At 33.5% G+C, this 14,887-nt stretch overlaps 1 long non-coding RNA gene across 1 annotated transcript; it reads left to right on the top strand.

The window, feature by feature from the left end:
• Positions 1 to 10,311: 10,311 nt before the first annotated feature.
• Positions 10,312 to 14,346, top strand: LOC109072035. The gene is made up of 5 exons (XR_006160056.1): positions 10,312 to 10,420; positions 11,975 to 12,166; positions 12,454 to 12,580; positions 13,846 to 13,902; positions 14,308 to 14,346. It is a non-coding gene; the product is annotated as an uncharacterized LOC109072035 (long non-coding RNA).
• Positions 14,347 to 14,887: the final 541 nt, after the last annotated feature.

Genomic DNA, 14,887 nt, shown 5'->3' on the forward strand with positions numbered 1-14,887 from the left:
TCGGTATTTCGATAAGTCGTTATTTCGACCTAACCGTTATTTCGACTATATAACTCGTTATTTCGAACCTATTAAGTCGTATTCGACATAATAATTCGTTATTTGACATAGTAAGTCGTTATTTCGACCTAAGTCTCATTGTTCAAGGCTTGTGTCAAGTTCAGTATGAGCCACTAGAAGGGACAGAATAAAGACAGAGACCGATCAAAGAACGCATCTGGTATGTTATTGGGACCTTAAGCACGTTTACACGTTGGTGCTACATTCCAGAGGTTTCGTGCTATTGCCCTTATGCATCTTCATCCACTTTTTTATCTGTTTGATTTGCTTAATTTGTCAACTTTAAACAATCATATTATCGCCTATTATTTTTTCTTCAATATTTTGCTTCATGTGCTTGACCTTTATTGGCCCGATCAGAAATTATTTTTTAATCATCTTGGTTTGCACTGTGTTAGCCTACGACTACTACAGGTTCCACTACTGTGGCTATTATTATTTTATCTGTTATTGTTGTTGCTGTCCGTGATAAGAGCAGACGATTATGAAACCTGTACCGAAAAAAATGAACATGGCAGGTCTTTGAATTTACAAAAATGAAACATGTATGTACAACTCAATTAATTATGTTTCGGTTGTGAACATGCTTTAATCAGGTAAATTTCAGGTCCGTGTATCTTTTGGTCATTTGATTTTCTACTTAAAAAGAAATAAAGAGAAATGAGAAACGGTTTGATTTTCATTTTTCCGTTTTGTTTAAGAAACGGAAAGCTAAATTTTATATAATATATATTCGACAGTAAAATACATAATAAATAAATAAATAAATAAATAAATAAAAATTTCCCGAGGGTACGCACAGAGTTTTTTTATTTATTTTTTTAATGGAGGCCAAAGCAGGGGGAGACAGAAAACAATGTGCCCATGTTTAAAAATCAACTAAATGGTAAATACATATACAAGGCAGCCACAGATGAAAACGGGAGAAAAAAAACAGCTTGGGATGAAGGGGATTAAAGCCCGCAGGGTCCCAATATGGGCCCTACCCAGTTTTTTTTTCCCCCATTTCCCCAAAAAGCTTTTTTACTCCCTTTTTTCAGCTTTTAAAGTAGTTCAGTTTTGTATGTGGGGGAAAAAAATTAAAATATTTTTTTTATTTTTTTTTAAAAATTTAAATTTGTAAACGTTTTGGGGGATTTCTTTTTTTCCTTAAATGTAAGCGGCCAGCGGCAGACGGGGAATTTGGATTATATTTTAAAAAATTTTTTTTTTTTTTTAGCCTTCTCAAATCATCACATCTTACTAATTAAAATCTTCTAATTTCGCAACCATGTCAAGCAAAATTTAATGTTCGTGATATATGTATTAAACCTATTTAATGGTGCGCTGGTTAGAAAAGCTTATCCATTTGTTTGGGGTGGAGAGTGGAAGCCGCCCGGGCAGGGGGGGCCGGCCGATCAAATAGGATTTTTTTTTTAGCGTGGAAACAAAATTAAAATAGCAGTCATTTTTTGCTTTTATAAAGGGGAAAGTAATTTTCCTTTTTTAAATATAAGGGTCTAGTTTTATTTTTGTGGGACTCACAAAAATTTAACAAAACGTTTTGCTTTTTAAAATAAAAAAAACAAAAAGTTTTTTGCCGTCTCGGTCCCCCAACCCGGATACTTCCCCAATGATTTTTTTTTTCTTAGGGTTTTTTATGAACCTAAAATTTCAGGGAAATTTTTCCTCACAGAAATGATAAAAAAAAAAATATTAGAAAACTTTAAATTACTTTTTTAAAATGAAATAATTCAAAATTTAAAATAGAAACTCTTTTATTGTGTAACCGGTTTCATTTCTCTAAAGGCACATCCAATGAGATGGGAGTCATTTTTTTTTATAACCATAAAAGAGGATGTCTAAAATTTAAAAATAAAGGAAAAAACCTAAAACAGGGGCCCCAATTTTTTTAATTTTGCATTTTAAATTTTTTAATTTGTACAATTTAAAAAAAAAATAAAAAAAAAATCCCAAAGGGATTTTTTAAAAAATTTTTTCCCGTAAATTTTATAAAAAATTTAAAAATATTTTTTTTTCTTTGATTTTTTGTTTCCCCTGTTCTGAATCCCTTAAAAAATTTTAAAGGGCTTGGGTGCAACACAAATTTGGTTTAATGTAATTATTTTTATCCTATTTAAAAAAAATAATATATTATCCTTTTTCCAGCAAATGCTTTAAAAACAGCTTTAAAAACACTTTATTGCTTCCAGATGCTTCTGTAGTACTTTTCACTATAAATTTATGGGCAGCTTGAATTTTAAATATTGTCATGAATTATTTGTATTCCCATTTGTATAGCCAACAAATTATTATGGGGGCTAACCCGACTCATGATGAAATATACGGTTTTCTGCTTCTATTTGGCGTAATATGTTATGCAGAAATTTACTTTGGCATGCAAAAGACTGGTAAATCTAATAATGGCATGGTTTGGTTCGTCACAGAAATGCGGGACACACGGCCTATATAACTGCGGGAAATGTTTGCGGGGGCAAATCTCGGGCCCAGTCTGGCGTCATGGTATGCACAGTCATCTTTAAGTTTCTAAAGAGTAATCGACGATGCGATGGGCACTTTTCACAAGATCCACTTCAGCTCACTAGCCAAGGGTGAATAAGCCTTGTGTATGGCTTAACTAAATACTGAATCACGCGCCACTCAAGGCCATCGCTTCAAATCGCCTGCCCAATTCAGCCAGAATGATTCAGCCCAAACCACATTTATTAGGAGTTTATAAAGAAAGAAACGAATATTTGTTAACTTGCTAAAGCTGGAAATAACGAAAGAAGTCCTCTCATCCTCTCAAGTTAAGAACCATCCCGCGACTCGGGAGATATGGGACTTAAATAATTCATTTAACCCAAAACGTACTTATTCATTTACCCCCCTAAACCCCTTAGGGCTTCAGCTCCGTCAGTTTTGGTCGGAAGAACCCTCAACAACATAAAAACGGATGTGCTTTCTGCCATCTCGGTCTACATGAACTTTTTTCAAAAACGTCAGAAATGAACCAGGCTCATGCATCACAGACCAACCATGTCTAAGGACAGTCTACTTTTAAAATAAACAATTTAAATAGAAAAATAATAATAATAATTTTATGTTTAGGCCTATGTAATTCATATGAAACAAAAAAGAGGTTTTTCCCGTCTGACACATTATCTGTAATGTTGTCAACCACCTCTATTCATACGGTCAAACCCCGGAACTCGTGAATTCAGTTCATAATTCCAAAGTAGGGTATAGCCTATAAATTTAAATAGTTTTTATAGTATTTTATTATAAATTTTTTATAAATATAGCCTATTTATGTGGGGTTGGGTTTTTTTCCATGAAACTGTGTTATGATGTAAAAAATAAAAAAATAAATAACGAGAAAGGCTAAAAATTAGTAGTATCATATTTTATTTCATGTTGTTGATCACAGGCTAAGGGAAAAAATTTAAATGGAGTTGTTGGTTTTTAACAGGGCCGGATTGAGGTGGGTGCTATTGAGTGCAGGTTAAAGGCCCAGACCCAGATGAAAATGGACGAGTTTTTTCCCCGGAAGCTGAACATTTTTCCCTTTGCTATTTTAAAACCTAAAAATAATTCTTAAATAAAAATTAAATTTTTTTTATTTTTTCCCCTAACCAAACCGATTTTTAAACCATTCCCCCAACAAGTTATTTTAAATTAGAATTAAATTAAAATTTAAAAAGGTGTCTGGGCCCCCAAAAAAAAATACCCCCCAAAAAAACCCAAAAAATTTTAGGTATAAAAGGCCTATAAAAATTAGGGAAAATTTGTTTTGTGGTTTCATTTTTCTTTTTAAACCCTAAATTTAAATTCGTTTTTGGCTTGCCTTTTAATATTGCTATGTTTCTTTTTTTTTTAATCTTTTTTTTCAAAATACTGTTATTGAAAGGATTTGGTTTTGGGTGGGGGAAAAAAAACCTTTTTTCCCGGTTTATTACCTAATTTTTTGGGGTTAATTTTTTTGTGTCGGCATTGGGTCTATTTTTTGAATTAAATAAAAATTTTTTTTATACGCGTGGGCTTTTTTTTAAAACCATTCAGCAAACCTTTGAAAAACCTTTTAATTTGATTATTAATCGCAAAAAATTTAAACCCTGATACGGGTTGTTTGAATTTATGCCTGTAAAAGGGATCAAGAGTTTTTAAAAGTTTTTGTAAACTTTAAATTTTTTTTTAAAGGACTTTTAAAAAGTAAAAATTGGGGTTTGCGCATCTATCTGTGCAGGATGGTGTCCAAGGGCCTCCGGCGAGGGGAAGTTTTTTCAAATTTGGGAAAATAAAAAGGGGGCTGGGGGCTTAAATGGGGGGAAAAGGTTGAGCTTATGAGCATTGAGCATGGGCTGCTCGCACCCCTTGCCTTCACTGAAACCGAAAAAATTTCCCGCACTTGCAAAGGCTGTAAGCGCTACGCAAGATTTATATGCTTAGGATAATTTTATTTTTTTTTAAATTTTTTTTTCTTTTTTCCGGAAAATTGTTTTTTAATGTTGAATTACATATTTTGATGTTAATCTCGGTTGTTACAAAAAAGTCTTTATTATTTTTCCCGTTTAATAAAGCCTGGCTTTTTCGTCATTCTTGGGGGTCTGAGTGCGCGGGGTAGGTTAGTGTCAAGCACATGCCCCAAACCCGAAAAAAAAATGGGCCCCTTTTTTGGGCCCTGCAGCATCAACCCAAATTTTTGGGTCTTAATCCCCCGGTTAAAATAAAGTAATTTCTGTTTTTTTAAATTTAAACGGCAGCACCGGGAATATTAAATTATTTATTTATTTTTATTTTTATACTATTGTAAGCCCCGCTGCAAAAAATCGGAAAGATTAAAAACCCCATCTCACGGAAATTTCAACATATTTACGGGGTGGTTTTTTTTTGTACGAATTGGGTAGACCACACTGGGTTTTGCCAATCGGCTGCCCTTACAGGACGAAAAAACAAAAAACAGATAAAAAAATAAAAATAAACCACAGTAGGGGCCCTGTAGGCCCGTAGGCCAACCCAGGGGAAGCCAATTTGTTTAAATTTTTAAAATTTTTTCGATCGGGCAAAAAGGTCAAGCAAATAAGCAAAAATTTAAAAGAAAAAAAAATGGGCGATAATTGTTTTTTTTAAAGTTAAAAAATAAGCACAAAACCTTTGAAAAATTTGGAGCACCAACTTGAAAAAAGTGCTTAAGGTAAAACAAAAACCCCTGGGGTTCTTGATCTCGGTTTTTATTCTGCCCCTTAGTGGCTCTTTAATAAAATTAACAAAACCCTTTAAAACAAAAAAATTAGTCGAAATAACGGTTATGTCAAAAATAACGGATTTTTGGGTGGGAAATAACAATATTTGTCAAAATAACGGATATTATGAAAATAACGAGATTTTGTCGAAATAATAAATATGTCGAAAAAACATTTATTTTTTCGAAAAAAACCATTTTAAAAGTCGAAAAAACCAAAAGGAAAAAAAATTTTTTCCCTTTTTTTTTTTTCTCCCCCATCGGTTCCAGGGCTTCCGTACATAAGGCCATATTTGGGAAAAAAAAAAAAAATTGGTTATTTTGCATCAGGGATTTTACGGGCCCGTTCTTTAACATTTCTGTCATAAAACGATTGTTAAAAAGTTGACTAATATTAAATGATTTGCAGCTTCATCTTCCTGGCTCTCTTTGTCTAAAGGGTTCATATGATGTTTCTAAAAGTAGAGGTGGAAAGTAACGACTTACATTTACTGCTAAGTTACTGTAATTGAGTAGGCTTTTTTTGTGTAGCCTACTTCTACTTCTTTTTTCAAGTAAATTTTAAAATTCAGGAAAATTTTACTTTTTAATACTTAAGTATATTTTGTTCGAAGGATTGTACTTCCACATTTTAAAACGCATTATTACTGAGTAAAAAAAAACGCTCCCTGGATAACTACTTCAGTAATAGGGGTCAGGAGAGCCAAAACTGGCGCTAAAATCACAAGAAAGATGCAGACGGGACAGACAGGCGTTAATGGTGCAGACACCGCTGAAAACGAAACACTAGTAGTATTCTGCTGAAGTTGAGCTCGAAGGAAATGAACTGAACCCCAGTGGCCATATTTATGCTCTATTATGCAGTGTAGCCTAAGCTGTGTTTGCGTATGGGAAGACCAAACTAGCAGCTTTATAAAATCTCAACATAACCTTCGCAAGCGTGTAGAGGTAAGGGGTAATTACTTACATTGTTGTTTAACCTGTTACCTGTCACCCCGTCCAGTATTCGGGACGCCTACGTTTGACTCACTAAATCCTTATATAATCATGACAAAACTATATATCGTTGGAAAGGTCTAAGACTCTAACTAGATGTTTTACCAATGTTTTTGTTAAAAATGATGTAGGAAAAGTAATAGGATTAATTTATGGACAAGAGTGCACCCTCAAAAATCTACATCATAACAGGAGTTCGACCTTGTCAAAAAAAAAGTCTTCTTTCGTTAGCCTTTTCTCTGTCACACTTTAGAATAATAAGGAAATGATTATATCAACTGAAAAACTTAAAAATATCAAAAATTCATCCTTTAAAACCCATTTTAAATCAGACATTGCTATTTACCACGAAAATGGTACATCAATATCATGGTATAAAAAGTGTTTGTTCATGAATTATAAAATTTGTTGGAAGAAAAATACACTTTCAAGTCTATGTTCCAAAAATGTGAGTGGACAGTTAAGGGGTTTTATAAAATTAAAGCTTTGACTAATTAAGCAAAACCCTTTTGCTAAAATGAGCCAAAAAGACAGTTGTGCAGGGTGTGCGATCTGCGATAATATGTAATTGTTGTTTTAACGATGTGCAATTTGGTTTTATCAGTATTTTGCCAAAAACCCAAACAAAACACTCCTACAGAGTTCCGCGATGTAGGGACTACAGTAGATAGAGACTAGTGCGCGCGCGCTTTGCGTTCTGCCTGATCAGTCTGTATAAAATGCATTAGTAAAGTGCATTAGTATAGTAAAATCATTATAACATGGAAAGTGTTTGTTTCCTTTCAAATATAGCATGTGCATTATATATATATATATATATATAATATATATATATATATATATTAACAGAACAGTTAATAAACAAGACGTTAATTAAGAGACTTGCGGTTTAGACACCATATTGCTTGTTTTTCGACAACAGCACACACAGCCACCATAGCACAGTTTTGCGTCTCTGAGGAATGATGGTGTTCGTTCCTGAATGAATCAACCGTTTTTAAACGATGTTCGGTTCAATCGCAATGACTCACTATTAACAGTGACTTGCTGAAACCCACTGGCGATTTAATTTCACATGTTAATGTATTATTTATTATTTTTATAATTTCAAATAAGTACTCAACATTTTCATGTCTTCTATATCAAAACATTATTTTTGCATGTGTAACTGAATGTTAAATGCATTCATCGTCCCTGCATCTTTTTGTCATGTCCCCCTTCACGTGGGGGGGCATTAAATAGAATGTGTGAATACATCTAAACGCCACTTCAGATTCAGCTTCTCTGCAATTGAAAAGATGAATTTTGTTGTTGATACTAATAAACAGCCCAAATGTTTATAAATAACTGATTATAAATAACTGATTCCTTCAACTGGTTGAGATTTAAAGGCCTATATGGATTAGATTAGCTGATCAGATGTGGTTAAATAGGGTTTTATCTAAATGTGCAGGGCGTATTGGCCCTACAGGAACTGAGTTTTGACAACCGTGGTCCCATTTTTTGCCTCCCTCCCACTGTTAAAAGGTAACCAAGTAAAATTTAAACAGGCTACTTTTTACTTGTACTTGAGTAGATTTTTAGACTTAGACTGGTACTTTTACTTGTAATAAGTAAAATTTCATTAATGTAATGGTATTTTTACTTTAGTAGAATATTTTCGTACTCTTTCCACCTCTGACTAAAAAAGAACCTTATTTTGTGTATTTGGTGTAATGAAATGTGTTTATGTGCTTAAGGCTTCAAAACAACCATTATTTTCCACATACCTGTACATTATGTGTTCTCCTCGATGCCCCGCTTTCTGAAACACGTGTTTTTTACAAAGCTCATACGGTCTGAAAAGCGATGGTCGTGCTCTGATTGGCCAGCTATCCAGTGCTTTTGTGATTGGCAGAATGCCTCAAGTGTGTGACGGAAATTGTTAACCCTGCCATACTGTGGTGCGTGTCACGTCAGAACATGGCGCAACAAGACAAAAAACCAATAAAAACCATTACAAACAAGCCATTGTTGCATGCAGTGGGGACATAATTACTTATTATAATGCTTATACTGTGTTTTTACGCATGCGTTGCATCACGCCCGCGTAAACATAAAAACCATGTCTGCACATGTGATCGGAGAAATGACGAAACAACAAGCACTACTCTACACATGCTCCAAACTCGCACTTCTAGAAACGTCAGTGGCAAATCCCTTTACATATGTAAACGTACTTACAGACTACTGAGTCAGAACAGCCGGCATTATAGTCTTCTCTCCAGAATCAAGAAACAGTCCTCCATAAAATTTCGTGCTGCAAACTCTGAATATTTGGGTTGAATTGTTCTGGAACAGTGCTGTAAATACAACGTTTACACTGATTCTAGTTGTGTCCTATTATGGAGCCAAAACGAAGTATTATCGCTTTCAAACGAAACCGCATCTCCACAACATGGCGGCAGCAGCGGCAACAGTGAGAATTAAAGGTTATCGCCCTCTTTCTTTGCGTGTATAGCCTTTGGGCGGCGTTATGCAAATCTTCCTACATCATGACGTACGACATGTGGGTGTGTTTAAAATGAGGCCAATTTTAGTAGGGCATGGACAGTCTTAACTTGTATAAAGAATATTTCTTTGGGGTTTGAGACTTTAGTCTTTGCAACTTTAAAGATCTTAGGTAACACTTTAGAATAAGGTTCGGCATTAGTGTAATGTTAGTTAAACTACTTAGTTAACGTGAAACTAAGCAAGACGAACAATCCTTCTACAGCATTTATTAATCTTAGTTTAGGTTAATTTCAACATTACTAATGTATTATTCAAGTCAAAAAAGTTGTGTTTGTGAACATTCGTAAATGCACTGTGAATTAGCATGAACTAACAATGAAGAACTATTTTCATTAAACTAAACATTAACAAGAAGATTAATAAATACAGTAATAAATGTATTGTTCATTGTTGGTCTACAGGTTAGTTAATCTACATTAACTAACATTTACTAATGGAACCTATTGGAAAGTGGTGACACCGATCTTCTTTATGCCACCAAGAGCTTGGAACACTCCAAAGAGAAAGGAAAAACTTGATATGACTCCTTTAAACTAAACTAACGCTTCACGCATCTGCTTCTGTGAACAGTAAACCACGCATACTTTGATTTTGATTGGCCATCTGTCCTTTTGACATTGACGAGTGCTTTTAGCCACTGAGGACTTTGATCTTAAGTGCCTAGCTCCTTGTGCGCTTGCATCCGTAGGACTAGCGCAAGTTAATTCTCACACTTTAATAGTATTTATAGCTCCTAACAGGCTGTGGACTATGAGAAGTATACCTCAAAAATCTACGTCAGTATGCAGGTTTTCTCTACTGCTCGCTTGCCAGCGATTATCCCTCTGCGGTGCCATTGTTTGGCAGGGGAGCCGTAGGTTGCCGACCCCTGCTGTATGCTATAGTTATCTTACAGGTTGCTCATGCAATGGCAAACCCTAAAAAGCTGACTGAGTGTATAAGTATGTAACATATGCAGTTTGTTCATGTCAGACAAAGCAATCTCTCCACACCATAGACAAAAAACGGTAAATAGAAATTTCAAGCAACCACCAATGGTAACTGCCTGGCACCTGTCTGATGTGAAACTAGGGCATTGTGCTGTAGTTGTCTGAACTTGTTCAAAACAAGACATCTACATTATTCATTATTATATTAAATTATTACATCTACTTTATTATTATTATTATTATTATTTTCCCAGGACCAAACTCACAATGAGTGCATTCAAGGTACTTTATCAGTTTAATCTCAACCCAATGTGAATTTTTTTTTTTTTTTTTGGTAATGCCCAAATAGTGTCCCCTTGATCAATGTTACAATCCTCACTATAAATGATTTTTAAGATTTGTAAAGTTTTGCTAATTGAACTCAAGGCTGTACAAAGATACATAAAATTCCATCATTTTTACTGATGCTACCTATCAGTATGTAAAGCCCTTTGATTTTTTTGTAGGCATTTGTAAGCATGTTACTATGTAATTCTTAAAAGTACAAAGCAAGCTCATATGACACAAGCTCCTCCTTAGCGGTTCTTCACAGTCCACACACACAAAGATACACCAGCAGAGCGATCAGACATCCACATCAACAAAACTCATTTGATTTCAGGTAAAATATTTTATGCATCAGTTAACATCTATGAATTTTTAAAATGAAAAAGCCCATATTGGTAACACATTTATAATAAGTATATAAGAAAAGTACTTACAAATCATTTGCAAACTATTAGTTTATAATTAATTCATAGTTTATAAACTGTAGTAAATACATTAATAGACTCAATACAAAAAGTGAGTTTTTCATTCGTTGTCACTGTAATTAAACATTTGGTATATATTTTTAGAAACACTAATGCAATTTATGTTCAATAAAGTTTTTGGTAAAGCACTTTATAAATGACATTTTCCCATTTTCCATGACCTAAAGTGAGAATTATTTACTCCTTATTACCAATTAACAGTTCCTTTACTATGAGTTAATTAAACAACAATAATATTTTAATTACAGTGATAATGAGTAAAGAGCTCACTATTTGTATAGATTTTAATGTATTACAGTTTATAAAACTATGAATTTACAATAAACTAGTTTGATTAATGATTTGTAAGTACTTTATTAGTTTATAATTATTTATAAAAGTGTCACCCCCTATTGAATATACACACTTTGATACACATCATTAAAAATAAGCACAATCTATTGACTTTGATCATCTTTGACCAAGTGACCTTTTCACACCAGTGGCTGTTTTAGCGTAAGTTGTTGATTGTTATACTTTGGTACATAAAAATTCCATTTAAAGATTTTAAGATTTGTTTTGGTCATTAGGCTACAAAAATACTATTAATATAATGCATGATTAATTTCAAATAAAATATAACTATCATGCTAATATTCTTGTTCATATGTGTGAATAATGCAAATTTTATAAAAATACTCCATAAATTTACAGAATCTAGACTATCAAGTGATTATGAGAATATATTATTGAGTGTGTGGTCTTATGCCTCTTTATGCACTTTGATGTCTTCTGACCAGTACCTCGTATGATGTGCATATGCATGCTTATTTTACTAAGGGAACTAATATATTAGGTGACAACATTTTAAGCTGTGCAGTTCATTTTTTTTTCTTTTTACTTTTATTTAAAGTAAAAAGCCTGTTCAATAAAGTCAGAGTGTGTTATATAATATATATATAAATATATATAGATATATATATATATATATAATATATATATATTTATATATATATATATATATATATATATAAATTGGTGCTATGGAAAAGGTGCTAAATGGCTTTAGGAAAAGGATTGTGGTGTTCCCTTTTGCCAGAAAGGTAGGGATATTTCAACACCCACAAATGCACTGGGCAACCACCTCTCTGTCAATCTGACTTTGTGGGCAGGAATATAAAAACTGTACGATCTTTAGTTTTAACCAACAAAAACCATGGAGCTGTCAAAAGTCTGCTGGATGATGCATATTTGCATAAAGATGCATTTTACATCATCTGGTGGACTTTTGTTGACAAATAAACAGGTACATCTGGGAACAGGTAACAGAGAAAGAGTACACATTGTTACTTTACATGTATATACTGACATTTGTAACAATACAAAGCTAATTCAAAACCAACAGACCTGCCCTTTAGTTACAGGGGAACTCAAAAAACTGTGCCAGGAATGGAAGCAGCAATGTAATCTCAACTGAAAAAGCTACAGTTATCATCCAAGTAAATCCACAGGTGGCACAAGATACTGTTATTTGTGGTGATGGACAGCAGGCCAGAGGAACACATCACAATATGACTCTTACAGAATTTTTCAAAGCACAACCAAAGGCATTAGGGGTAATGCATTTAATTACTGATGAATTATAATAATAAATGCTTTTGGAATGCTTTTAGTATCTCTTTGTCATCTGTGATAAAAAGTTTAAAACAACAATAACAAAAAATATGTCATAAGTCCTCAAGTGAATAGATGTGTGCCAGTCAAACTGTAGTGAAGCATATAAAACATAGCTTCTTTGAGTGTGTCTAAACATTAAATATATGCAGTTGGTAGAACATTATTTATATATATATATATATATATATATATATATTTTTTATTTACTAATATCTGCTCTGTCTAGACTGTCCCAGATAATGGTTGGAGTGATGGTTTTCTTGTGTGGTATTGTACGCACCACCAATATCTACAATTATCCTTACCCAGCCATTTCTGTCATTAGTGGCATCACCTACTGGGGATCCCTTATTGTAAGTTTAATTTAATGCTTTGCTTTCTAGCTTTTATTTTAATTTCCAGAATTTTTTTTTTTTTTTTTTCTAGAAAGAAAGAGTGCTTCAAACTGATGATTGGAAACGGACAAGACAGATTTCAAGCTGTGCATGAACCCTTTTTCTGTGATTTGTAGGTCTTTCCAGACCACTGATGCATGGCCAAATTGTGGCTTTACCTTAGTACACAACTACTACGGGCAGGGGTGTCGGACTGGGGGTAAAACCAGTACTGATTACCAGGGCCCCAAAGGAAGAGAGGGCCCTTGAAAAGTCTGGAATATATTTTATTTTACCTGGATATTTTCCAGGGGGGGCATGGGGGCCCATCAGGACTGCCTATGCATAGGGCCCGGGATCTTGTGCAACGCCCCTGACTACGGGTAGCTGTGAATGATGATTCTGAAGCATTTCAGTGTTTCAGCCAGGTGTCTTATTGTAGCCTAGTCTGTTCTCGGCTTTGCCAGACTAATTGTAATTTAGTGTTATAATGTAATTGTGTATCAAATACCTTTTCTTTCTATCAGCTAATAGACAGTTAGGTGGGTAGAGAAAGACTTGATGTGACCATCTGAAGAATTACAGGGCAAAATAGGAGGGAAATAACATAATATGATTAGTAGGGGGAAAAAGAGATAATATAATAATAATATTCAGATTATAATATAATATGTAGTCAGTATAGTGTATTAATCCACAAATAGTTGTTAGGGGGAAAAAGAGATAATATAATAAAAGATAACAATAAATTTGCATGGATTTCATGGTTAAAATAAACAGATAATTTAGAGGTAACATCTTACCATGATGTGACAATTGTGGGGAGGACCAAATTGCATGAATGTAATAATTTTGGATATTGAGAGGGCAATGAGCACATTTGTTAGGATAAACCATGTGCATTTAAATATTTTGTGTTGTGTTCTATGTGTTCTATGTATAATTTTACATTGGATTAGTTGCATGTTGGTGTTTCTACCTTAAAACTAAATGTGTTAATGGTTATATTTAGGTGTGGTCTCGCTACCATTGTTTATATTGTTTAATGTTGTATCTGTAGATAATAATAAGGTGTATTTTGTCAATAATTGTTTTCAGTTACTGCTCCTATTTATTCATAGTTGTTTCCAAAGTTAGTTTTGATTGAGGTTTTGAATTGAAAATGGATAAAGTATTGATCTTTGTCTAGATCATTTCCAGAATTAACTTTAACTTGTCCAATATTTTTTTATTTTTTTTCTCAGTACATCAGTGCTGGCTCTCTGTCCGTTGATGCGAACAACAGACTTCATCTGTGTGGGGTAGGTACACTAAATCTGCTGAAATCAGTGGAAAGAATTCTTTCTTTTGTCATAATGTATGTACTTTATAATGTATTATATATACACTTATTCACAGTACTTTTTAATTGTTCTGCAATTTTGAACTACAAACACAAAGCCCTTTCTATCTTATGGGTACAATGGGGCTGCAAGATAAAAGGCCATTGTGATTTTTTTTTTTTTTTTTATCAAAACTGACAGCACTTTCCCTTTTACCACAGTAGTCTGAAACTTGAAACTCTTTAAACCACTAAAGGGATCTGGACTAAAAGGACATCTGACTCATTATCAATTTACTTTGTTAAAAAATTAGTTCAGGTCATTTTTGCTACACCATTACTATTAGTCACATTCGAATGTTTCTTTCTGCTTTTCTTTCTGTAGGTGAAAGCCTCTCTTGTAATGAATGTGATCAGTGCCATAAACTGCAGGGACTCGCCATTTTCTGATGAGCATAGAGTTACGATCTCTTTCAGATCCCAATCAAAGGTGCTCCTATAGCTACGATCATACTGACTCCAACATCTGTTTAAATTTTAAGGTACCAAATGTCTAGTGTGCAATATTAAAGTGATCTGTTTAAATTTGTTATTAGTCTTCAATTGCTGCTTTATTTATTTAAATGAATAGTTCACAAAATACAATTGTGTCAATTTATTTATTGAAAAAAATTTGTATTAATAAGATTGTGTTGGTCCCTTTTCCATACAATTACAATAACTATAGACTGGAGATTTAATGCTTTACAATGGTGCAAAGACACCATAAAAGTATCATAAAAGTGAGAAAGATCTCCAAGTGAATTATGCGCTATGTTGCAAGTGTTCAAAAGCAATATGATGCCTCCTTTTAGTATTATGTAATAATATTTAGAAACTCAATTAATATGATTGTTGGGATATTATTTGTGAAGCTATTTTAATATGGGCATGTTGAATTTTTTTTTTTTTTAGAGATATGATCT

The sequence above is a fragment of the Cyprinus carpio genome, chromosome A5, assembly GCF_018340385.1.
Source record: "Cyprinus carpio isolate SPL01 chromosome A5, ASM1834038v1, whole genome shotgun sequence".
Classification (NCBI taxonomy): Eukaryota; Metazoa; Chordata; class Actinopteri; order Cypriniformes; family Cyprinidae; genus Cyprinus; species Cyprinus carpio.